Source organism: Lissotriton vulgaris, chromosome 1_1, assembly GCF_964263255.1.
Source record: "Lissotriton vulgaris chromosome 1_1, aLisVul1.2, whole genome shotgun sequence".
Lineage (NCBI taxonomy): Eukaryota > Metazoa > Chordata > Amphibia > Caudata > Salamandridae > Lissotriton > Lissotriton vulgaris.
Window position 1 is genome coordinate 70,137,354 of NC_141685.1, and position 24,956 is coordinate 70,162,309.

The 24,956-nt window shown below is 44.7% G+C and overlaps 1 long non-coding RNA gene across 1 annotated transcript in view; it reads left to right on the top strand.

The window, feature by feature from the left end:
* Positions 1-17,961: 17,961 nt before the first annotated feature.
* Positions 17,962-24,956, top strand: part of LOC147737345 (uncharacterized) — a 59,865-nt gene continuing 52,870 nt past the window's right edge. The window contains exon 1 of the long non-coding RNA XR_015296585.1: positions 17,962-18,082. This is a non-coding gene — a long non-coding RNA (uncharacterized LOC147737345). The remainder of the gene's footprint in view (positions 18,083-24,956) is intronic.

Genomic DNA, 24,956 nt, shown 5'->3' on the forward strand with positions numbered 1-24,956 from the left:
CTCCCCCCACCTCAGTCACTATTGCAGACACCGCCTATGAGTATATGGACAGTTTTTAATCTACATGGGCACACTTTTTCTTTACAATTGTTCTAAAATGCCTAGAACTGTTACAGCCTTCCAGAAGACTTATTTTCTTACCATGCTCACCTTCCTATAATTCTTTATTAGGGCGGAGAGTCACCCAAGGCCGCATGCCACGGTGAGTTGAGGCACATTTCCCGACATCAGCAGATTAACCTTTCTACAGTATATTATTATTGTAGTGAATCTTGTTGTATAAATTATTTTATTTCCCACCTATACTAAGAATAACAGACATTGACTATACAGTATATGGTTGTGTCCTGTTTGAACGGGTTTGTATGTCCTGGACTGAATAGCTTTGAAATGTAACGCTAGCACAGTTGTTCAAATGTCTGACCTAGATTTTTTCAAACCATTCTTATATTTCCTATGTATGTATTCTTTTAGGTACCACCAGTGAATTCACCACTCTATGTAGATCAATATGATCACTGGATGGTTTTGTATATCACAACCCTTCTTTATACTTATATTGGTTCGTACACCATTTTTAGGTTTTGCCTGAGCCAGGCCGCATGCGTTGTTCAGCGAGGCTTTTAGTAAGGGCTTTAAACTCTGAACACATGTGTGTGTGCTTATTTATCCTTGCTGTCTCTGTTTATCACCTTCCCCTTTTCTGCCTTTCCCTCTCTTGCTTTGGGACCTTTTCAATGTTTAACAAAAAGCTGTAAAACCTGCTGACCGACCTTTGTACTTTTAATAAAGCGTTTTTTTTATCACCCTGTGCCAGGAAGCTGTGGCAGATTGGAGTACGACAAACCCCTGAAAAATTGACCTTGTCTGCCGGTTTCTAAGCATTAACCAAGGAGAAATGTATTCCGTGATAGCTTGGAGAGATGAACTGACCAGTCAGAGATCCCATGGCAGCTCTGTGGAGACTCAAATTCAAGAGCTCCTTCTTGCAAGGAGTTATGGGAACCAAATCATGCACGCCATGCCCTCTGACCTTTTGCAGGCGACATAGTTAATTTTAAATCCTCCCTTGCACACAAAAATTCAGAATTCCTAAGAATCCCTTCTTTTGAGGTCTGGAGCGTGGGTCTGTCTTCTATATCTATGCGTTTTAATACAAAATAATGAAAGCGCCTAGATTTTTGCACCATATAAGTCAAGGTAGTTTACTAGAACGCTGCGTACCCCATTGCATCTGTTCCCTGCGGCACGTGCATCATTCCAGAAATCCGACCCAGAGATGGAGGCTCCCGTTGCATTCCTGTGCTTTGGTAGTCTGGTTCATCGAATTGTTGCCTTTTGAAACATTTAACCCCTGTTTGTCCAAAATGCCTTCAGTATTGATACAGTGCCTATTTATTCCTTTACATTTACTTTCCAGTTGGCCTTGTAACATTTTCTTTTTGGGAGGAGGTATGTTTTTGATAATTCAAATGTAAGTCCTGTAAAGGCGCACATTTCCACAGAGGATATCGCATTCACAGTGTATCCTTCCTGCTATATGGTTGATGGGTGTGGGCCGGAACGTTTTTCAAAATCATCCAATTTTCTTTTGTATATTTAGAAAGCTTTTTTCCTATCCTTGTGCTTGCGAACATGACATGTATTAAAAGTACAAGCCTTGACTGAGCCAATAGACTCTTCGATAGATATTGTTTGCTGTGTTTTTCTCTGCCAGGCTCATAACATATAGACTGTTCACAGACTTTCTGTAGTATGCTTCATTCTGGGTAGATCAACTCTAAGCCCCACTCTACTTCTATCCTCGTGTTAGTGCAGCCCGATGTAAATAGTAACTATAATGTATTTGCATTTATATAACGCTTACTGCCCCTGACGAACATTGAGGCGCTTTTTCGGCGAGTAGTACGCTACTCCAGAATCCAAAAATGATTAGTGGTGAATTAGTGTAGGTAAATATAAAATTAATTTGAGAGCTGGACATGTTGGTCTGTTAGTTCGGTTGAAAAAGAGAGTGGAGGGATAGAAGTGGGAAGGTTTTCCATTTATATAGCGCTTACTACCCCTGATGAAGTGTTGAAGCGCTTTTCAGCGAGTAGCATGCTACTCCAGAACCCAAAAAGATGAATAGATAGATCAATTATTGTGGGTAGGTTGTTTTATTATATAAATACAACTGTACGAAAATTTATAAAATTCTGTTGTAAAGTTGTATCCAAGAGGCAAGTATAGTCTCTGATAATAATGTATACAAAGTTGGCTTGCCATCAAGACTGATGCCCCGTAATATTGATGCAAAGTCAGTGGTGCTGAAGTATTTTAGACTCTTGTTGAATTGTAACATCCACCTTGTAGGTACTGTTGTTTGTATCATGTCCACATTGTAGGCAGACACAAACGCCGAAATTATGCACTATTTACATTAAGCATAATGTAGGTGTACAGATGACAGTAACCACTGTACAAGCTGTAGTAGGTGCTTGGAAGTAGAGTGACATAGAGGGCAATAATCACTCCACTCTGTCACTAGCTAAGTACAGACGAACGCCAAAGGTCCTCGTACATAATGAAGCATCAGAGTGCACCCTCCTTCTGCGTCCCATGGGCATTTTGGCTTTTGTTCTACAGAAGAGGCTGCAGGCACTTACATAGCCCTTTATGTAGTGTGGATCACATAGGAGAGATTCTAAGCAGGCATTCTTTCCTTTGTATTGGGCATGGCCACATTCAAATGTGGGAAAACCTTTTGTCTTGCGACTGCACTGTATTACTGACACGGGCGAAAGGGCAAACAAGCATTCAGGAGGCGCACTGATTGTATACCCCCACCTGACAGGATGGTGACAGACCCCAACCACCTGCAGGGGACATGTGCCACCTCATTTCTAGCTGCCAGACGCTTTACTTTGTAAGCAGACTGGTGGTTTATAACTGCGCCTACGTTAGGGCACCACATGCTTTTTCCAGCATAATCTGGTGTACTCCCTCTGTGTGACATGACAGCACCCACTGAAGACTGCACCGTTGTGTAGTCTGGGACAGTGCACCTTCCCTGTAATTTTGAACTGGGCCTTTAAATACGGTACTATTTTGTGTGCCTATTTAATTCCGGTATACAAAGAATGTGGTACTAAGGTAGGATAAGGACGATTGAATTTCTACGGTGGCAGCAATGTTTTTGTCAAAGTGTTTTATGCCCTCAACACCCCCGTACCCTGAACATAATGGGAATACTTAGACTACACCTCTGAGTTCCGAATGCTGCCATTTGCATTTCAAGACAAGTGATTAATGTGGATTTATGAAGTTAAAAGCCATTGGGTGTTCCCGACCTATATGATACTTGCATATGGAAAAGATGGGTCATTTGGAACCTAAAGATAGATAAACATATTCATAGGTCACGATTTAAGTCTGCATCTAAAATAAAACAGTACATTCGGAGAGGTGATAAGTGAGATGTTAAAGGCAGCCGCTAATCGAGCTGCATTAGTACATAGGCCTCCCTATATTATGAGATCTATTCCTGCTTCAGTCCTTAATTTCAATGAATACTTTAATACCCAGGCATGAAGTCATCGTCGAGCTGTTTAAATATCCACCTGTCTCCCCACCTCTTCCCCACTGCATCCTTAACCAGTGGCCTAGTTGGTGTGCCCTGGGCCCTAAGGCAAGAAGGGAAATGTGACACATGCCCTCTGTTTGGACTGTGGAAAACAGCAATAGTCATTGTTCTGTGGGTCCCTCAGATCTCTGAACTGTGACAAACAGCAGCTTTCAGAGTTAAGTGCTTCTTTAAGGCATCTGGGACCTGGTGCCACTGCACCTGCTGCACCAATGGGAAGCTAAGCCTCTGCCCGTAACAGCTTCCATTCTAGCCCCACTGGTGAACCGAAACAGCCAAGTACTGATCTGGCCATTTCTGCAGTCATGCAGCCACCTCTTCCACTGAACGGATTTAAGTTGCATGAAAGCAGCAAGCGGGAAACAACCATTTCTGAGGCAAAGTCAGCAAACACCTTGATTGTTCCAACCTGAATCAGTTTAAAACCAGGGATGAAAAAAGGTTCATTGTCATCTCTTGCTTATCAAAAGGGTAAAACAGATTCATCTAACATTACAGTGTACCACTTAAAAAAAAATGTGATTCTGTGTACAAATTAAAACTAGCATGAATAAAAAAAGGGGAGCCTTTGGCCAAAATAGGAATTTTCCCTACCCATACTTCTAACACATCTTATACAAAAAAATGCTAACTACATTGTCATCCGGAAATAGTTATTAGCGCCTATTCATAAGCAAATGACATTTAGAATTGTCTTTCACTTCAAGCTTTCAAAAGTAAATTGATATAAAAGCAGTATTGAATTTGTTGACATTGTGTACTCTTACCAGAGCATCAATTTTATATGACACACCATATAAAAAAGGAGTTGTTATATACTAAACATCCAGAAATGTTTGATTAACCAGTTATAAAGTCACGTCTAGCTTAGTTAGTTTATAGTCTTCTTTTTTTTTAATAGAAATTATTTCACATTGTTACTGGATCTGCATTGCTAAACACTTATAAGGTCCCAAAGGCGAGACCTATTTGCTATGCCAATGCTTGTTATTGATTGAGTACAATGAGCAGCAGCACTTTTGATTAGGTCCTGAAGAAAGCCGCAAACACTTCTTTGAAGGATTAATAGGCTGAAACATGTTGACCTCTTATTGACTCTAACAGTGCATATATTTTTCTACCACAGTGCCGTTTTTAATCGTAAAAACAACAAGTGATGGACCGAATGTGGATCAATGTCACACATTCCCCCAGTCAAAAGATCTGGGCCCAAATCCATCGTTTTTTTGCACTCCACACCACCCTGGGTTAGACAATGGCGATATGCAAATCAGCTCTGACCCTGTTGCCCCATGGGAACAGTCCAGTCCGAACTACAAAAGCCATGTCCTTCCCAGAACGGAATCAAGTATCCGAGGACCGGACCGGTTTCGAGGTAACACCTCTCATCAGCCCGGCTAGCTTGACTCCAAGTGGTGTGGAGTGCCTGGGACCCACGTCTGGGCATCCCCAGCGCACTTAGGGCGGCAATTGCAAAAACAACAAGTGATGGACTGAATGTGGATCAATGTCACACATTCCCCCAGTCAAAAGATCTGGGCCCAAATCCATTGTTTTTTTGCACTCCACACCACCCTGGGTTAGACAATGGCGATATGCAAATCAGCTCTGACCCTGTTGCCCCATGGGAACAGTCCAGTCCGAACTACAAAAGCCATGTCCTTCCCAGAACGGAATCAAGCATCCGAGGACCGGACCGGTTTCGAGGTAACACCTCTCATCAGCCCGGCTAGCTTGACTCCAAGTGGTGTGGAGTGCCTGGGACCCACGTCTGGGCATCCCCAGCGCACTTAGGGCGGCAATTGCAAAAACAACAAGTGATGGACCGAATGTGGATCAATGTCACACATTCCCCCAGTCAAAAGATCTGGGCCCAAATCCATCGTTTTTTTGCACTCCACACCACCCTGGGTTAGACAATGGCGATATGCAAATCAGCTCTGACCCTGTTGCCCCATGGGAACAGTCCAGTCCGAACTACAAAAGCCATGTCCTTCCCAGAACGGAATCAAGCATCCGAGGACCGGACCGGTTTAGAGGTAACACCTCTCATCAGCCCGGCTAGCTTGACTCCAAGTGGTGTGGAGTGCCTGGGACCCACGTCTGGGCATCCCCAGCGCACTTAGGGCGGCAATTGCAAAAACAACAAGTGATGGACCGAATGTGTATCAATGTCACACATTCCCCCAGTCAAAAGATCTGGGCCCAAATCCATCGTTTTTTTGCACTCCACACCACCCTGGGTTAGACAATGGCGATATGCAAATCAGCTCTGACCCTGTTGCCCCATGGGAACAGTCCAGTCCGAACTACAAAAGCCATGTCCTTCCCAGAACGGAATCAAGCATCCGAGGACCGGACCGGTTTCGAGGTAACACCTCTCATCAGCCCGGCTAGCTTGACTCCAAGTGGTGTGGAGTGCCTGGGACCCACGTCTGGGCATCCCCAGCGCACTTAGGGCGGCAATTGCAAAAACAACAAGTGATGGACCGAATGTGGATCAATGTCACACATTCCCCCAGTCAAAAGATCTGGGCCCAAATCCATCGTTTTTTTGCACTCCACACCACCCTGGGTTAGACAATGGCGATATGCAAATCAGCTCTGACCCTGTTGCCCCATGGGAACAGTCCAGTCAGAACTACAAAAGCCATGTCCTTCCCAGAACGGAATCAAGCATCCGAGGACCGGACCGGTTTCGAGGTAACACCTCATCAGCCCGGCTAGCTTGACTCCAAGTGGTGTGAAGTGCCTGGGACCCACGTCTGGGCATCCCCAGCGCACTTAGGGCGGCAATTGCAAAAACAACAAGTGTTGGACCGAATGTGGATCAATGTCACACATTCCCCCAGTCAAAAGATCTGGGCCCAAATCCATCGTTTTTTTGCACTCCACACCACCCTGGGTTAGACAATGGCGATATGCAAATCAGCTCTGACCCTGTTGCCCCATGGGAACAGTCCAGTCAGAACTACAAAAGCCACGTCCTTCCCAGAACGGAATCAAGTATCCGAGGACCGGACCGGTTTTGAGGTAACACCTCTCATCAGCCCGGCTAGCTTGACTCCAAGTGGTGTGGAGTGCCTGGGACCCACGTCGGGGCATCCCCAGCGCACTTAGGGCGGCAATTGCAAAAACAACAAGTGATGGACCGAATGTGGATCAATGTCACACATTCCCCCAGTCAAAAGATCTGGGCCCAAATCCATCGTTTTTTTGCACTCCACACCACCCTGGGTTAGACAATGGCGATATGCAAATCAGCTCTGACCCTGTTGCCCCATGGGAACAGTCCAGTCCGAACTACAAAAGCCATGTCCTTCCCAGAACGGAATCAAGCATCCGAGGACCGGACCGGTTTCGAGGTAACACCTCTCATCAGCCCGGCTAGCTTGACTCCAAGTGGTGTGGAGTGCCTGGGACCCACGTCTGGGCATCCCCAGCGCACTTAGGGCGGCAATTGCAAAAACAACAAGTGAATGACCGAATGTGGATCAATGTCACACATTCCCCCAGTCAAAAGATCTGGGCCCAAATCCATCGCTTTTTTGCACTCCACACCACCCTGGGTTAGACAATGGCGATATGCAAATCAGCTCTGACCCTGTTGCCCCATGGGAACAGTCCAGTCCGAACTACAAAAGCCATGTCCTTCCCAGAACGGAATCAAGCATCCGAGGACCGGACCGGTTTCGAGGTAACACCTCTCATCAGCCCGGCTAGCTTGACTCCAAGTGGTGTGGAGTGCCTGGGACCCACGTCTGGGCATCACCAGCGCACTTAGGGCGGCAATTGCAAAAACAACAAGTGATGGACCGAAGGGTGGTGTGGAGTGCAAAAAAACGATTGATTCTGGCCCAGATCTTTTGACTGGGGGAATGTGTGACATTGATCCACATTCGGTCCATCACTTGTTGTTTTTGCAATTGCCGCCCTAAGTGCGCTGGGGATGCCCAGACGTGGGTCCCAGGCACTCCACACCACTTAGAGTCAAGCTAGCCGGGCTGATGAGAGGTGTTACCTCGAAACCGGTCCGGTCCTCGGATGCTTGATTCCGTTCTGGGAAGGACATGGCTTTTGTAGTTCGGACTGGACTGTTCCCATGGGGCAACAGGGTCAGAGATGATTTGCATATCGCCATTGTCTAACCCAGGGTGGTGTGGAGTGCAAAAAACGATGGATTCGGGCCCAGATCTTTTGACTGGGGGAATGTGTGACATTGATCCACATTCGGTCCATCACTTGTTGTTTTTGCTGTTTTTAATCGTGGCCCATGGGAGTACAAATAATGGAAACCACATACCCTTTAGCAAGTTTTAACTTTCACTCGGCTGCCCCCACTACCCTGATCTCATTATTGTGGTATTTAGTATAGCTTTCTCTATAACAAACCATGCCTGAACTCCTCCCTCTCAGTGAGGGGGCTGTACTGTGACTAGGTATAACTGTGCGAGGAGTTTCCGAATGAGGAGGCATGCCAACTATGGTGGGTGAGGGAAATCTTCCTTTTAAAGGGATATTTCATTTTAGCTAGGTCTTCATTTGCAACAGTAATCCTCAGAGACCCAAGGGTTTCTTGATTGTGGTAGAAATACATTTTTACCCCTTCATTGTACGTTTAAGCACAGACCATTGCTTGAAATGTTGTGATCAATGTAGGAAAAATACTCTGTGCACTGAGAAAATGTGTTAAAATAACAGAAAGTTGATACTCTCATTTAATACCTTCTCATACCTGGATTTATCTAGAAGAGAAGTTTGTTAATTTTAGCAGGCTTTTGATACCACAAGGTATAATAAATTAGGGGATCTTTATCTGATATCTTTATCAGTAAATTATCTGAAATTAATTAATATAAATGTTTGCAAGTATTATTTCTAAAGATAAAGGAAGGTCAATATTTGTCTTTTCTAAACTAACCCCAGTGCATATGACTCCATACCCACCTCTCTCAAATCAATATTGTGCTTGTTTTAGTGAGAAAGCTAAATGATCTAGGAGAAACCAGGAACTGGCGTCAGTATTGTTCTCAGGATGCTTTAAGTTATAGAGTGAACACATTTTTTAGAATGCCCCAAAAATTGTAATAACGATATTTCATTATGTATGACAAAAAGAATAGGTACATTTCATGACTATATTGAAATGGGAAATAAAATAACAGAAACAAATATTTACACCACATGACAAAAACATTAGAGACTACATTTCAGCAATATATAGGAAATACTGAGGTTCATGTATTAATAATCCATTTGGTAAAAGTGGTTGCTTGTGGAGTCAGCACACTACTGTGTCTGCGATTGCTTTTAAATAAGGCATTTTTAATGCACCCCATTTTACTTTCAGGTTCACAAATGTTCCCTTGGGTTACTACCTCCTGTTACTGTTTTTCAGCCCACATATGGTTTCAAAGCTTAATACATACCTTAAGGATGTATTATATATTCAGAAGGGACACTATTAACAATCCCCTTCCAAATTCTGAATTGTTAAATGGGCTTAGTACATTTCAAAAAGGGGGTTAGCATTTGCAAACTCTGTGAGTTACCGAACCAGTGGATTTTTGAATAAAACCCTTGGTACATGAGGCAATTTTTCTCAATTCCCTCCAAATTAAGTTTGCTAATAATGTTAGTTGAATGATAACCGGTGCACATACCTATTTTGTGATAGTGTTGCTTCAGATCAAATAAAAATCATCACACGTAACTCTTACACAATACTTAAAGACAGAATTTCTGACATCCAGCTTTAATGTTTTGTTAAGTATATTTGCAAATGTTGTCACTTAAACAGGAAAGCATCTAACGCGGTCTCTGGACATAAATTGGATGTAATCATAATCTTTAGATACATTTTCTGAGTTTTAGGACTAATGTGTATCTTCTGGGTTTACTCTAAACCACTATAATAAACATATTCAATCCTTTTAGATTTGATCTGTTGTACTGGTTTCTATTGCAGACAATAATCTAGATTTAGACCAAGGATCAATTCTACCCATGGCTTTTAAAATCTATTTTTCATTGATCTCTTTTAGTGTTATTGCAAATAAAACTGTAATAGAACTGATATTGCCTTGTCAATTTATTGAACACACTATGGAGTTAAAATCTGAATAGATTAGATCCACAAGCATTGCCTTACCACTGTATTTTACATCAATAGATTACTAATCAGCACATTTTCTCTAAGTACAATTCACTCATCTTCTATTTTTCGCGGTGCTCGTGCTGGGTCTGTTTGAACTCTTTTAAAATACGACATTTAAATGTCCAAAAGTTCAGGAACTCTAGTTTCAAGCCTGGTCAAACCTTAATGAATGCTATACCTAAAGATGCCCTTCGGTTCCTACATTTTATTGTGCACCATGATTCAGAAATGGAACAAAATAATTGTTGACGACTTTAACGTGCATATCTGTGGACACCCGACATCGTCAACTTTGGGCTCTCTTGGTTGTGCTAACAGGTCAGGCCTTCACTTTGTGCACTACCCACGAGGCTCTAACATGAACAATCTAATTGACGGTCTGGACCTGAGAATTGCAATGTCCCTGAAAGAGGACTCCTTTATTTACGAAACTCCAACTTATAAAGGCTCAGAGCAAGGATCTTTTATTTACCATATACTCCTATCCGTCGACATGGCAATTTCAGCTATAAATTTTAATATCCATGAAAGTATTCACAGTGACCATAACCCGATCTCTGTGGAAGTTAAAAATGGACTGTTTGAACTCCGTAAAAACCGTAAAGACCCGGGTGTCCTAAAACTAATTAATGGTAACCGTCGACTAAAGTGGTCCTCAATAAACAGTGATGCCCTACTTGAATCCGTTAAACTGAGTTGTGATCAAGAACTCACCCTTTGCACCTCTAATACCACACCTCCGGATCTCATATCTGCCTTTGCTGTGCTGACTCGAAGAGTCGATCAACTACTCTCAGTACCATCAAAGGGACTAAACGAACAACAGCCAAGATGGTTTGATCACACCTGCTCAAGAGCCAGTCGACAACTAAAAATTGCTCTTAAGAATAAACCAAGGGATCCGACATTAATTAAAATCTTGCGCTCCGAATATAAATCTGCTTTGGCATCCCGTAAAAAGGTTATAAAGGCAAACATATGGGAATCTCTACTTGATCCATCTATCCTGGGCAACAGCTCCAAGTTTTGGAGCATAATCAACAAACCGATGTTCGATGATCCTGACGCTGCCACCATCGGTACTGGCATACCTGAAGATGAGTGGGTCTCCCATTATAGCGCAATTTTTAAGAGCGAAGATACTCGGCAAACACAAGCTCCGACACTTCCCGTAGAAACGCCGCTGTTGTTCACGGACAAGAAAGTGGAAAGGGGGATTCGCTGTCTAACTAGTAACAAAGCCCCGGGCCCAGATGGTCTTCCCCCAGACTTATTCAAATCTAACGTCCCCTTCTGGGCTCCAATTCTTACGGCGGTGGTTAACGCTGGAGCTGCTACCGGGGCTCCTAAGTCTTGGGGAGCCTCAACCATTGTACCCGTGTACAAGAAAGGAGACAGAAGCAATGCAGCCTGCTATAGGCCAATCTCCCTGATCAACTCAGTCGCTAAGGTTGTTGGTGGGATCATCCTAAATAGGTTGTCCGTTTGGGCCAAAAACAATAAAGTTATGTCACCAGTACAATATGGCTTTAGACCAGGACATTCTACAATAACACAATGCCTGAATCTATACCTAATTAGTGGCAAATATACTTTGGCCAGAAACGGCACACTAAATATGGCCTTTATGGACCTTTCATCGGCCTTCGATTTTGTTGACAGAAGTAAACTTTGGGATGTCCTGCTGAAAATGGGGGTTGAAAAAAACTTAATCAACTTTCTGGCCGACCTCCACAGCGACACACAAGCAAATGTGCGGTACACCAAAGACTTAAAAGTAACCAGAGACTTCAAAATAAATCGAGGGGTTAGACAGGGCTGTATTTTAGCGCACTTTCTTTTTAACCTTTATATTAACGATCTAGAGGAGCATCTTTTAAAAACAAACACGGACTACCCATACATAGGGAAACGGGGCGTTCCTGTCCTGCTCTATGCTGACGACGCCGTCCTTATCTCCAGAACTGCACTTGGCCTTCAAACTCTACTGGACTCCTTTTTTCATTTTATGAACTCACGAGGCCTGAGCATTAACAACGCCAAGTCATACGTCATGAAGGTAGGATCTGGGTCCAAAAAGTCTTACCCACTTTCTGTCAATGGGGAAAAAATGCCTACTACAACAACCTTCTCATACCTTGGCGTATTGTTTGACAGTAAACTTACATGGGGACCCGCATTAAAGAAAAAGAGAGGAGACCTAATAAGGACCAACGCTGCAATAACTGACTTTGCACGTAAAATGGGTAATACACCAGTGGTTGCGCTGATGAAACTATACCAAGCCAAAAGCATATCAGTTGCCTGCTATGGGAGTGACCTTTGGGGCTTCTTACCTGTGGCCGACCTAGCAACCACTGAAAACAGTTTTTTAAAACAAGTTTTATGTTTACCAAAGAGCACGGCCAACTACTCTACCCACGAGGAACTGGGCATGCCTTATTTAGAGGACAAAATTGCGGTAAACCCCCTCCTGTGCTGGCTAAATTGCTGGATGAACAATGAAATACCTTTCACCCAGAACATTTTATCGGAAGCACTTAACTGGGAAGGGAAATTCAAGATACCCTGGATAAAGTATATTCGAAACTGTCTTCAAGATTTGGGCAGGATGGACCTCTTCTTAACACCACTATTAGTAACAAAGCGAGATGTAATTTTTGTAAAGGACACCTTTTAAATGACTCGCCAGATGGTCAGGGAAGAGGCCGAATTGAAGAAGGGCAGCGTGATGAGTCATACTTTAACTAAATCGTGTATTCAAATAGAACCATATCTATCCTGGCCCATCTCCAGATATGAGCGCTTTTTATTGACTAGATTTCGTTTTGATTTATTCCACCTGTTGCTAGCCGTGCCCAGTGGAGCCCACAAGGGACAAGTGTTGCCAGCTTGCGGCTGCGACAATAAGTCTCCGCAAGACCTGGCGCACTTTTTATTTATATGCTCCTATTACACGTTACCACGAAAAATGTTTTTAAAACCTCTTTTTAAAAAATTTAATTTTGTGCAAATAAGGCCCGCACTAATTTATCTTAAAATGCTGCACAGTGAAAGCACTTTATATGTATGCAATTTTCTAAAAACAGCCCTGAGATTTAGAAAAAGTATGGAAGGTTAACAAGTGTCTGATAAACTGCACTTTCACATTTGCACGAGCTGTGATAGGCTATCATTCTACTGTCTTATATCTAATCTTTTTAACTGATGAATTGTTTATACATGTGTTTTTTTCTGTACTTTTATGACTGAACTTACCTTCAGCCGAATAAAGAAACTTTGAAATTGAAATTGAGTGCTTGCTGCTAGGCTATGGAACTCTCTTCCCGTCCATATCTGTGCGATTGACGGACTCTTGGCTTTCAGGAAGGCTGTTAAAACTTTCCTCTTTCCTTTGGATTCCTAGTGTTGTTGTGTTTTTGTCCCTGGTATTGCTTTGGTCCGGTTTTCTGTCCTGTTAGCGCCAGGACGCCCCTTTGCTGGTGCATCTGTGCGCTCTACAAATCCGGATAACATAACATAACATAACATAACATAACATAACATAACATATACAAGCATCAATTTACATTTACAAGGTGCAGACAATCTCCTACCTTAGCAGAAACCTGCATAACATAACATAACATAACATATACAAGCATCAATTTACATTTACAAGGTGCAGACAATCTCCTACCTTAGCAGAAACCTGCACAGATATGTCCAGGTTCTCTCCTCTCCCTGGGGCTGGGCAGATCTGGTGTCTTGGGGGGGAGTCTGTGAGGGTCGAAAGATGAAGGTAACTGCTCACCAGACACGGCTCCTTCCTCCTCTGCAGCAGGCTGAACACACCAGGAGAGGCCGGGAGTGATGTCAGCACCGCTGCTGGTGTTGTCTCTGCCGCCGCTGACCCGGATGAGCAGGCCTTCTCCCTTTCATCCAATGTGCAGCTCAGTGGGTTTCATCAGCAGGCGAGGAGCACCCTCTAGTGGCCACTGACGGAACCGCCGCCTCCAGCAGTGAATACATTTCACACAAACAAGCATTTATACCTGTAAAGACCTGGGACTTCAGATGTAAGGCCGTGCAGCACTATGAGCCACCTGAGGCCTACCAAGCCACTGCTCACATCAATCACAGACCCGTCCAAAGTCAGGCATGGCGGGGCCTCAAGACAGACAGGGTTGAGAGCCGGAACCCTGGGGAACCGAACCACGACCGACCAGAAGCACGCGCAAGTCTAGAACCCACTCTACCCCATGACGGAGAACTCGTATAGCGCTTATGCCGTGATACTGCTCTCATCGATCATCTTCGCCGTGGGCCTCATCGGTAACCTGTCCATCATGTGCATCATGTGGCATAACTAGTCTGGGTGCACTGCTGACCAGACGGTCACGGACCGGGAAGAGACAGCAGTCTGAACTTGTCTAGTCCAAGTAAGTGTTACTTAAGTTACATCAGCCCAACGGGCAAAGTGCTGCGCGTCAGGCAGAGCCGTGACTGACTTAGAACTGTGCAGTCAGTTTATTATTGGACTTTTGTGTCATTACAGCTGCGGAGCGACACGAGTCTGTCTGATCAAGAGAAAAAATTATTTCACAAACAATAGCATCTGGAGGCAGTTACGTGATTGCTGTTTAAACACTGCCGCCCGGACATCTGCATCCAGCACGCTCCATCCTCACTTACTCTACTTAGACACTTACACACAGTCACACAGCAGAGGCGCTTTCGACTCCCCTCCCCCCCCCCCCCCCCCCCCCCTTGGCCTCCCACTCGTAAATAACAATCGCATAAACTAACTTTGCCCGTCTGTGATTTAAAGCGTTAGGAAATTCCTCAGCCCACCTGACCTATGTGAAAAAATCCCTTACTTAGCCTATACTTCATGGGAATATCATTTTTGGAAAAGCCTCATGTTAGCCACAATTTCGTACCTTGACAATTGACAGGCAATTAATTATTACGTCGTTTGCAGACGAAATAAGAGTCTGTGTTTTAGAATAGCGCGGTTGAAATGAAGCATCACTCTTTTCTGCACCAATAATAACACTCTCTGTGCAGCTGAGGTTGAGATTTGTATAACTGTACAGTGCGCACATTTGCAAAAGAGATTCTGAGTAACTGGCCCGTCTATATTTCTTGACGCACTGGCCTCTAAAACTTCCTTTTTGTCTGCTGCACAGTGTTGATCCACGAGTGAGGTCTTGTCAAGCTAAGCAAGTGTCTCTCAGCCCCATCAAACTTCCTTCTCTTGTGTCTTCTTTGCCGCCATTAGTTTAAAAATGTAGTTATATTACAAAGAGGTTGTAGGTTAGTGACCTTTCATTTCAGTCGTTCCCATTATTTTCAAAATATGTTTAGAGCTTCTCGCTGTTCAAAATATAGGAATGTCTGAGTTGGTCCCCCCCCCCCCGTAACCCTTGCTCGGGTGCTGCGCAGTGGGAATGTAGTCTCAGTCCTGCACGCAGGCGCAGTTGTTAATCAATAGGCAATCTTCAGCGGTGTCTGTCCCCAGCGCATGCGCAGTTAATGCAAAGCCTCTAACCCGCGCTGATAGGTTGTTTGTCACAGGCGCCATTGACAGACCCCTGGGTGTCCAGGTGGGTCTGGGACAAGGGGTCTCAGTTTCTAGTTCCTCAGGGGGCCCCATGGCGGGTGTTTGAAGAGTGGATACAGGTAAACGGAATTTCAAAGCACCTTGCTTCTTGTTCGAGGTATAGTTGAGTGCATTCGGTTTTCTCATTTTTTCTGCTCAATGTAACAACATGTTTACAATAGGAACTGATTCCAGTGTTATTTCTTACAGCTCGATGTTTCCACAAAGCAAATGGTGCACGCACATTAGTTGTGAAGTGTTCACAGCTCTGGGGCCTATTTCCTTTAAGTGCTTAACTCTACAAGATGCTTACACTGCAGAGTTATCAACATTATTTAGATTCTAATGGGAGAACTGTGAAAAGTAGTACATTCTACCTGGTCTTTTCTCACTGGTGCATTGCCCCAACCCCGAGAAAGATGTGTGTTCACGCCCTTGGCTTTGTAAGCACTGGACATGTGTATTGACCTGCCATTTGCACATTTGAGTCTAAATGACCAACCTGTGGCCTGCTGAGATATGTGCCACCCTCTTTGTTTTATCAAAAATATATGTTTTGCTTTAGCACGAAAATGCAAAAGGTGCACATGGAAAAGAGTTTGTTTTAAAAAGGTCGATACTGCTCATGGTAAATTGAAACTAGCATTTGCAATGCAATAGGTATCGAATTTACCAGAGTTTCGTAAATGCGACACCTATTGCATTGCAAATGCCTGTTTGTAAAAACGCCCATGCAGCGCATTAACTTTAATGTTGTCCGGGCCCCTTTTCTTAGACGAGCCGTGTCTAAAGAAAGGGGTGAGTCGCCATTAAAGTGAAAGAGCAGTATGGGGCGCTTTTACAAAACAATCATTTGCAATGCAATAGGTCTCGCATTTACACAAGTTTGAGCTATTGACATTACAAATAACAATGCCTTTTATTTTTGATTCGTTTTTAAAACGTAAATAAAAAGCATTGTCATTTACAATACCAATACCTTAAACTTGTGTAAATGCAAGACCTATTGCATTACAAATGCTTGTACAATGGCTTGTACATAGATTTGTTACCGGAAACAGGCTGTCTTTTACTCAATGCAAACATGGAATGGGAGACAGATGCATTGATACAAAAACAGTCAGACACATCAACACAGCTCCCATTTAACGTCACAGCTACACCTGCCAAAATTTGCGGTATTTCATTTCTTTCTTTTACCAATCAAGGGCATAACGTATGCAAAATGAAGCCGCATCTACTGCAGTTAAATTAAGTAAGCCATCCCTTTCCTCGGGGCAGGAAAACAATGCAGCAGAAGAGAAGTGCGCACATGCTGCTGCTGTTAACCTGCTGCTCGCGGGTGTCTCCGCTCTAGATACAAGCTTCCTAGGACCGGTTTCTGGCATTTCAGCCGTCTTACAAAAGGGGGTAGTAATGGACCGCTTTGTTTAGCTGAAATGCCAGAAACCGGTCCTAGGAAGCTTGTTTCCGGTCCAGGGAAGGCATGGCTTGGCAGTTCGGGCTGGACTGTTCCCATGAGGCACAGGGTCAGACCGATTTGCATATGGCCATGTCTGAACTGGGGTGGCAGAGTGGGCTAAAGAACGGTGAGGGATTAAACCGAGATCTGTTGACTGGGTGTGAGTGTTTGATTGGTTCAGATGCTCCGTCCATCACCACCCCCTTTTGTACCCATTTGAAACCAGGCATTTTCCCCGATATTATGCCACTCCCTTCATGGTGACATCACTCTTTCTGCATGTGCTTCCAGGGTGAGCAATGTTCCTCGCCCCGGCCAGCACATGCGCAGGAGGTCTCTGACCTGCTGTGCCCTCGTCATCGTCCGTCCCTTGACGAAAAATAACAAAACAGTCAGAGTCAGACTGACTGAATTTAATTTGTGACACACGGGGAAGTGAGCAGTTCATTGATTTGACGCCGCTGCATTGCGTGCGTGTGGTACGTGTCTCTCTTGTCTTCCTCCCCGTCCCGACTCCCGAGGCTAGTGGGGCAACGCCCCATTCGCCCCTATGCACCAACCGCCACTGCTTATACCACGTGCAATTCATCCTCCCCAAAGCCAAGCCTCAAGAATTCCTGGGTGTGAAGGGCGGCTGATTCTGATTGGGTGCTTGATAGTTTTCCAGAAACTCATGTTCTTGATTGTTCATGTTTGTCAGTAGTTAATTAAACATGCCCAGGGGTTTTATATCTTCAGTTGACAGAAGCTACAATAAAAGTTTCTTTGTCGTTGCAAAAAAATATGAACGGCTGACGAGCCTTTGTCTGTCAAAGAATGGAAGGGCTGGGGAACTGTCAGTCATCTCACTGCTAAGCAGAGCCATGTCATGCTTCACCCTCACTCAGGTCTCTGATTTTAACCAACATCGTTTAGAACACTGGGACTTTAGAGACCATCCTTTTAATGAGGGAAACAAAACTACAAGTCTCATAAGCAATAGTGGTGGAAGGTGTCACGCATAACCTAGGACAACATCGGATTCAGCACATCCAGTTCCATTTTTTAAGTATTTGACACAACATTGAAGTTATAATCTTTGTTTTTTATGGTCATGAGTCACCAGGATACTAAAACTGTGTCTTTTATTTTCAAGGTCAATTAAGTAATGGTCACCAGCTTGGAAGCTCTGTTCATTCTTCAGTATTTGACATTGATCTCCATGAGTGGCTGGTTTGGGTCTGCCCCCTGCATCATTCCCGATAACTCACACAGGTAAGGAGCTTGTAGCAGCAACATGATACCCCCATACTCGTCTGTAAGAAGTGCGCTCCGAGGCAGGTATCCGATCATTTTTGTGAAACAAGCAAGCACCAATATCTGCTATGTACATTTGTTAAAATAAAACACAATCAATTCAATTCAAAATATACTTTATTCGGCATAAAGCAATACCATAAAAGTACAGTGTTTAAAAACAATATCTCATACATTATAAAAAACATACTAAAAACCTGTTTAACATCAATACATAAATTATAAATGATTCGGCACAGGGATCATCTTATAGAAATGACAAGGAGGTACCCGGTTAAAAATGTTTCATCCATTGTATAGTGCAAATCAGAGCAAATATTGAACACACAGGACCATTATTCCTCCCCTCTACTGGTTCTGAGTTTCATCACTAATCTTAGAAAATGTACTACACAGAAAAGCGTTAAAGGTTCTACTGACAATTTCAGAAACAGTAGGGGCACTTTAGCTTGTTTGAACTTGGCCTTCCTTAAAATACCTTTTAAAAATAGTCACCTAGGGTAAGCGTAAAATGGGCACAGTAGGACCAAATGGAGCGTATCCTGTGGAGACCGTTGGTCGCAGCCACAGGAGCCCTTACTCTCCAAATGCTGTGTATACCCTGCTGGAACCGCCAAAGTATGGTGTAACAAATCTAGCCTGAAACGGGTCATGAGAAATCTGTCTTGAGGATTGTAAATAAGACACAAATAAGGTTCCATGCCCAGGCACGACTTTGTTAACTGATGAGTTCTTACTGATGGCTTAGTCAGCTCTCTTGCTTCCCTATTTGACTTGGCTCTGTTTAAAAATTCGGACTTAATACGGCCCTTATCCTTAGATAGCAATTTGGTCGGGTGGGTAAAATATTCAACACAATCCATGGCTAACAGGTTTTCCTTGATGTGTCTACTCCAAGGAATATTGTAACCCTGTGCTCGTGCAATGCAGTCTGATATTGTTTGTTGACTTAACGCCGCCTCTGGGTTTGTCCATACCTTAATCCAGCATGCGAGGGGCTTCCATTGCAGCCTATCGCACAGATGGGTTATACCCAGTTCCTCATGAACCATGTAGGAGGAAATGCTTTGTGGGACTTTTTAGTACCCGCCTCAAATATTTGTTTCCTTCTATTTGTACCTTAAGCGGGTCTATAAAGCCCCAGAACTCACTCCCATATATAACTTTGGCACAGCTTACAGAACTGTAGAGGTTCAGGATTTGTTCCGGAGACCATCGGCCTAGCCTCTTTGCAAAATTCATAGTTGCCCCTGTTGAATTAATTAGTTTATTGCATTTCTCCTCCACAAGGGCTTTAAAACTAAGGCGACTGTCGAACATGATCCCCAGATATGAAAATGACTTGACCTTTTCCAGTCCCTGTGTGCCTATTGCATACTTAGTTTTGCTGGATGGTCCTTTCCCTACATCCATAACATATGATTTGGTGAGGTTCGGTGACAAATCTAAGCTATCCATAAAATGGACAAAGCCATCTATGAGGCGCTGCAGTCCACGCGCAGTGCGGGCCAAGAGTACCGCGTCATCTGCATACAGTAACACCGGTATCCCTCTCCTACCCATCTGCAAGCAGTCCACCCCTAGAGCTACCAGCGCCTGGGTCAAACCATTTATATATAAAGTAAAGAGGAAGGGGGCCAAAATACATCCCTGCCTCACTCTCCTTGAGCATGGGAAGTGGTCTGTGACTTTTCCCTCCTTATCATATCTGACCTGGGCAGAAGTATTCTGATGCAGTGTCCGTAATATATTTACCAGACCAGGGTCAACTCCCAAGGCCCCCAATAGTCCCCACAATTTCTTCCTATTTACTCGATCAAATGCCGCGGTGAGGTCCATGAAAGCCATGTACACCGTCCCCTCACTGGCTACGGTGTACTTGGCTGCCAGGAGATATAAATTAAGGCATTGATCTGTGGTGGAGCGGCCGTACCTAAACCCATACTGGGTATCCGTAATGATCTTATGTTCCTCCCCCCCAATCAATCAATCGGTTAAGAATGGCCCTACCTAGCACTTTCACAGTAACATCAATTAATGAAATAGGCCTATAGCATTGAGGGCTATTTCTGTCGCCTTTTTTAAATATGGGGACTATTGTGGCCGTAGACCAGGATATTGGCATCATTGTTTGCACTGCGGTATTTATTACTCTGGTGAGTATGGGCATCCAGAGTTCTTTCTGGCTTAAGAGGAGATCTGGTGGAATCCCATCAGGTCCTGGCACCTTATTACGGGTTAGCCTCTCAATCCCCGCCTATATTTCTCCCAAGGAAAAGGTAATCTGGGGTGGGTTCACACTTTCCAGTTCTCAATGCTACCATGGTTATACAGGCCCTTGTAATGCTCAAGCCAGGTTTCTGGGAGGATGTGGCAGGCCTGCTTGGGTTTATTTGAATCCTGAAAGCATGGTTCATTAACAACTCTCCAAAAAGCAGTCGAGTCCTTTGTCTCGGCCGCTTCTCTCAAGTTTTCCCATGCCTGGTTCTACAATACGGTTCTGCGGCATCTTAGTGTTTTATTGTACCTAGCCCTGAAGCTTGATACCTTCCCTCTGTCCCTAGGTACGCATTTCAGAGCCGAGTTCAGATCCCTCAAGGCGAGGGTGCAGTCATGATCGAACCACCTTGGTGCACCGTGTTCCTTGTTGATCTACCTGCTACTAAGTAAGCCATCTATTTGTTTAGCCGCTCCCTCAAATGCCTTGATCAGGTCTGCCCCCTCAACCTCCAAGTCCAAACACTTCCAAGCATTGGACTCGGCCTGTGTCAGTAAGATTCTGTAAAATGCCTCACTGTCCGTGCTGACCCACCTTAGTCTCCTACCTTGGTCAGTGGCTTTAATCAAACCTCCGGACCTCCTACGTTGTGGTAGAAGTACCGCATTTGGATCTATGATGCACAGGAGAAGTAGGTTATGGTCGCTGAAAATGCTAACCTCTATCTCAAACTTTGTAACCTGACACTTTAACATGGGTGTAACGAAAATAAAATCAATTATAGTGCCCTTCGCCCTACCTTTGAAAGTAGGGGTGACCGTGCTATTGCCCTCCCCACCATTAAAATCCATGGTATATGTTAGGGCATGCCTGCCCAGGATCTTATTCAGCGCTCCTCCTTCCCTTGTGTGATTCAGGTGCCACCCCTCTACAATCGGCAAGCCGACCAGTTCCCTTCATTCATTCTTAGGAAGGGGCATGGGTGACAATTGAACTCCCCTGCTAATAGCTGGGAGCACAGTGCCCCTTGCTCCTCCATGCCTGCCAGCCGAGCCCCTAATTCATTTAGGCTTCGGAGAGTTTGTCGTGGAGTAATGGCATTTTAGAAATTTACAACAGTTAAATTAAAACACTTATTACGATATGTGAGTCCCAGTATGCAGTCCTCCCTTGCCCTCCCCGGCGCTGACTTACGTGCTGGGACAAAAACATTTTGTAGCCTTCTATTGCCTGGGTGTTACTATGTACTCCCATGTTTCTTGGAGGAGGATTATTTGATGTTTCTTAATATACGTTAGCCAGTTGTGATTTTTGATTTTTGAGGCTAAGCCCGCTACATTCCAGGATATGATCTTAATCTCTCACACTATTTGACTGCATGCAGTGACAGTTGTAGGGTTAGTGGGCATTACAGGAACTTCACCCAAATTCCCTGCATCTTTCTCCACATTTCTCCCACCGGGCTCTATAACTCTCACATTGGCATTGGAATCATCTGACTGTGTGCGCCCTGGACCTTCATTGTCTCCTATTATGGGTGACCCCTCCCCCCTCGTGCTAGTCTCGTCTTTCAACCCCCCCCCACCAGTCAATCTATTTCATTTAGGGCTGAAGCACAGTGGAGAGGTGCAAATCGTTTAATGAGTGAAACTAGCTGGTCCCCCCGTCTGATGCAATCCTATTCCTCCTATGGTCACCTTGCATATTCCTATGGGCCATATCCCTATAGAAAAAAGCCAACGGGAGCAGTCTGATACTGGACCCTCCATCGCCTTGGTATTGACTGCTGGATTGACTATGGAGGAGCTCATTGACTAACTCTGAGATACCTGAAATTCAAAATCACACAATCTCCTGCAAAGCTCTTTCTGCTACTTCCGATCCAAGCCACCCTCCTTGCCATCAGAATATGTCTGTGTTGTGTGATATTGAAACCCGTGTTTTTGACTTGCCAATGTGCTGTCTTGTTAATTATAGTGCGCAGGGATTCCTCCCTCTCATCCCCGTTAGTAGGACCCCTACAAGGACCACTGTGTAGGGGCTTGAGGCTGGCGGGAGATCCAATGTCGGTAAACCCCTAGTGCTCTGCACAGCGTCTGCTATTGTTAACTTCTCATCACTAACTATTGCCCTTCTTCCCTCCGAGCCTTCTGGGCTGTGTCAGGACAAACCGTATTAGATGGCCCCATTCTGTTTATGCTTAGGGTAGTCCCGTTCGTTTTACCCGCCAAGGCACTCTTGTTGGTGCCCTCACTGTCTTTGCCCAACTGCCCGCCTTCGCGGTGCCCCCTCCTTGACCCTCATAACTAGTTGTGGGCTTTGAGTATGATGAGGCTTCTTCTCCCCCCTCCTCCGGTCCCCTAATTCTTCCTGGCACACTATTCCCCTGATCGCATAGCCGAGATAGTTTTTCCTCAATAACCTTGATTCTTTCGAGCACCGGTCCCAAATGGGTGGAAAAAAGGAACTCTACGTTTGACCGTAATAGGTTTTCCATTCCTTGTCCACTCCCCATCTTCCCACAGTTTGAACATTGCGTGCTACAAATGGGTCCCACGGCAGTGTTCACTCTGCTGATCTTTACGGCACCCTTCTGTTTTGATTTTGGCTTTGAAACAATCGCCCTCTCCCCCCCCATTGTGTGCCCCGGGTCCTTGCGTCAGCTAGAGGTGATACCAACTGCGTAGTAGATGTGTCTTTTATTGCACCTTTTGATCTTGTGATCACTTCTCCACCCCCCTTACTATGGTTCCTATACCTGAGTTTGCCCTAGAGGCTACCAACTCTGATGGCCCTTGTTCGGGCCTGTCAATCACTGGAGTGGACGCGCTGGAATTCTTCTCCACCTCTTCAATACTAATGTGAGACCGGTCAGGGTCAGAATCCGTTATAAGTGGGTCATCAGGGTACATAAGTGAGCCACCCTCCTGTGTCATATGGGGAACATGAGCCATAGCACTAGTGATGCTGCCACTATCTTGCTTTGATTGACCTTGGAGGATACTTTTACTTGGTGTTTTAGACCTTGCTATGGGGCCCATTGATGATCGCTTATGTTCTAGCAGTGTATCTAGCGACAATCTTTTTCTGTGAGCTGAATTTCATGGACTAACGGTGATTCTGCTCTTTGAAGAAATGCATCAAGGGTCCCCTTAACCCCGCCCCCTACCCCAGGAATCACCTTCCGCTTACTCATACTGGGTGGTGTTCGATACTCCCACCGGTTACAGCGCAGATGTGCTATAGAACTATGGCCAGGTCCTACGTTACATACAGTACGAAAAGCACTAAAAATGAAATCGAGTCCACAAAGCACAAGGCGCTGCCTTCCTAGTTGCTAAAACTGATGTAATCAGCTATTACTTCCACTCATTCACTGGAGGACGTGTCCACTATGTGTATCCTCCCGTATTGATTTATCTCCCAGGGGTTTAGAGTTTTCGCAACAATTTTTTTTTTAATGCATTCTCAGATCACGCAATGCTCACATTGGAAATCCATCTGGGGAAGGATTGAGACTCCCAAAACGGTGGGCTTTCAATAAGCAGTACTTAAATGATGAAGACTGGGTAAAGTCCATTTAGTTAGAGATTAGACAATTTTTAAAATCAGAACACTATGTCTGCTGCACCACATATAGGGTAGGAGTAGGAGGGAACGTCCGCATGGGCTGCGGCGTTCCCTCTGTGCAGATTAGGATGTGACCGCCAGGGTGGCGGTCACATCCTCTATCTTTAACATTGCGGCGGGTGCAGCTTCAAGCTGCACCCACTGCAATGTTAAAAATGCATGCACGGTATTTGCGTGCGCAAAGCGGCAGGCACCGCGCGGTGCCTGCTGCTCTGTGCACGCAAATGCAAGGGGGTACCATAGGTACCCCCATGTGCACCCCCACCACCCCTTCACCCAGGGCGCCCGCAACGGGCCCCCGAAGTGAAGGTCCGTATGCTTTTCCACAGCGAAAAAGCCACCGTGGAAAAGCATAGAAATGCAGACATCCTAATATGCCTGGCGGTGTCTGATATTAGCGTGGAAGGCTAAAGAGCAGGTCGCGGCAAATCAAATTAAAGCATTAAAATGCCCCCTGACAGCAGCTCCCACAGAAGACCCAGGGATAATAGGGGACATTATGATGGCCCACTGCGACTCTATCTATGGTAAATCACAAAGGGTTGATGGCCAACTGCTTGCTAAATTCCTTCAAGAAAATCCATCCTCAACCCTGTCTGAAATAGATAATCAATCTATGGCGAGCCCTTTCTCTTTGTCAGAACTGGAGGAAGTCGTAAAAAGTTTGGCGAATGGCAAGGCCTGTGGTCCAGATGGACTACCCGCAGATTTTTTTTTAATTTTTTTTTTAAACCTTTATTAGACAATATAAGCAAACAAATACGGGCCTACAACCGACCGGCCGGCCTCGACATCATTTAAAGCACAATAGCAAGCAGTTGGGCGACTCAGCAGCATAGCAAAGCAAGCACGATCAATCCGAGTTACACTGTAAGTAGTTGCGCTGCCGAGAGGTAGGAGAAGTGAAGGTTTAATTTTAAAGTTTTAAAGTGTGTCCAAAGTAGTAGGAGCTAAGAAGGATCAGAGTCCAAACAATCCGTCCAG